The following is a 2,682-nucleotide window of genomic DNA, read 5'->3' as shown; positions in this document are numbered from 1 at the left end:
AGTAGTTTTAGTTCAGTAATTCCAGTGAAAGTTATTTTTTAAAAGTAACATGTTATCGTTACCATTACTTGCGGTAAAAAGTAATTCGTTACCATTACTCGTTATTCTAAAAAGTAACGCATTACCATTACTTAAAAGTAAAGATAAAAAATCGTTACGTTTCGTTATTTTTTTTGTAATTATGTAGAAGACGGGACCTACTCACCGATTTTGATAAAATTAGATCATTTGACGCGTTTTTGCACGAAATGAACGAATCTGGCAGAAAAATAAGTATCACTCTGCCTGGCGAAACGAAATAAATATTAATTTAAAGTTAAAGGTTAAAGTTGATGGCTAATTTAAAGTTAAAGATTAAAGTTGATGAAAATAAGAAAATTTGTCAGATTCATTCATTTCATGCAAAAGTGCATCAAATGATCCTAATTTCATCAAAATCAGTGAATACGCCTCTTATAATTATATTTTTTTTAATGTTAAAACAGACTTCTAAGATAAAATGCTAAGACAGAATATAAATTAAATATAAAATACTTAGAAAGATATTTACTTTTGAACATTTTTTTATCTTTTATTTTACATACTTATATTTAATTTTATCGTATTTTATTATTTTAGTTTTTAGTGTTCTTATGCTAAAGGAGTGAGAATAATGAATGAAACAAAAATAGGTAAAAAATTTTTTTGTTTACTTAGTATACCTATAATCTTATTGTCTATAATGACCGTGATGCAGAATGCGTGCCAAGTTCCAGAGTAATCTACAAGTAAAAACGCATGCAGTGGAAAACATTCACTGAGTTCCTTGACTGTAAGACGCTCATCAGCCAAATCTGGTCATTAGTTAAGACCTTCAAAAATCGTAATCCAGCCGGAATTGATGGGTGTGACGTACCCTGTAGAACGTACCCTTATCAAATTGGCTGAGGATAAAGTATGCTCTCCTTTTTGTTCTCGCAATACCAGAAAGAATGAAGGAAGAAGATGGTAACTCCGCTGCGATGCACAGAGATTTGGAAGCCCTGATTATACTACAGAAACTTAACTTGCTTAAGCAAATCGGAACTCCGCCCCAGGGCTCGATTAGCTTTTTGCTGCAGGCGATTTCCGTTTGTCAGATAGTGCTGAATGTGAGTGCTGAGACTTCGGTGGGAAAAAGAATCTTGTCAGCTCCAGCAAATGGTCCATCAGATAGTTGTATGCCTCGCATGTGTCCTCAGGAACTCTCTTGAAAAAATCTTTGGATGAGGCGGCTGAATATGTCCTGAGAAGGACAGCCGCATACAATTTGTTAACCTCTTGTTGATTTAATTTAAACTTGTATAAGAAGTGACAAACTTTGTCGATGTTGTATCTCCTTAATTTCGATGGGGAAGTGATCGCAAAACGGAACAAGGTCAAGTAAGGCAATAATCAGGTTAATGATAGAGATCTCCGAATTTGGAGAAGAATGGTCATCGTTCGATGGCAAGCATTAACTCCTTCCATAGCATTTAAAATGAGTCTACCTGCTCGGTCGATTTTGGCACAATTCCATAGAACGATCTGCATTCAGATCCCCCACGAAAATAATCCTTTAAGGGAATTTGGATTCGGATCTAAATTCAGATTCGGATCTGAATTTGGTTCCGGATTAAATCCATTTTCAGAAAAAAAGAAACATCGATGTATTGTATTTAATAAATTTTAACATAAGTTACTTTTTAAATAAAAATTGAATTTTGATTCACATATATAATTGGAGAAAAATAAAATCAAAAAATATAAATACAGATTCATACAAGCATAGAATTAAACAAGCACTTAAAATCCAACTTGACTGTTTAACCAATCATAGGCATGCGTTTTTATAGATTGTGTTTCTCATATATACGTCCTATGAGATTAATATTGTTTATAAATATAATGTTTAGAAACTCTCAATCTTAAAATAGTAATAACAAAGATGTTCAAGGATAATAAGAGAAATATTTATATATCATTTTTACACTCAGATTAAAAAAAAAAGTATATAATATAATGACTTTAATATACATTCAGTCCGCACTAATGCATCCGACTGAATTTGCTGTAAGTTTGCTACAAATCTGGAACCGAATTTGAGAACCGGATTTGGATTCGACTATTCGGATATCTTAGAAAATTCGAATCTCTCGATAATCCGAATGAAGTATCATATTCATTCGAAGTATCGTAATTCAAATAAACGGATATCCGGATAGCTTTAAATGAATCTTGAAGCCTTACTGCTTACGACTTGTTGCCTTAAATTTTTTGTGTGCCATGGCCTTAATTAATAAAGTGTAAATTTGTTTCCACTCGATTTTCTTTTGTAAAAAATAAAATTAAATATTAATTAATTATAAGCAAATAGATATCAAAGATGAATAAATTACTTTTTCATTATCATTCTTAACTTAGTTAACAACTATCAGTATGTAATTTTATTTCCGTCCGATCTCCTTTTGTTAAATATTAATTATAAACAAATAGAGATAAATCGTTTTTTCATTATTATTTCCTAACTTAATTAACAAATATCAGTGTATAATTTCGTTTTCATCCAATCTCCTTTGTTAAATATTATAATAAGTTATAAACAAATAGCTTAGTTAACAAATACTAGTGTATAATTTCATTTCCATTAGTATGGTAGATAAGGAGATTTTAACTCAGTGGCTC

Source organism: Atta colombica, unplaced genomic scaffold (genome assembly GCF_001594045.1).
Source record: "Atta colombica isolate Treedump-2 unplaced genomic scaffold, Acol1.0 scaffold203, whole genome shotgun sequence".
NCBI classification, from domain to species: domain Eukaryota; kingdom Metazoa; phylum Arthropoda; class Insecta; order Hymenoptera; family Formicidae; genus Atta; species Atta colombica.
Note: the sequence above shows the minus strand (reverse complement) of the source record.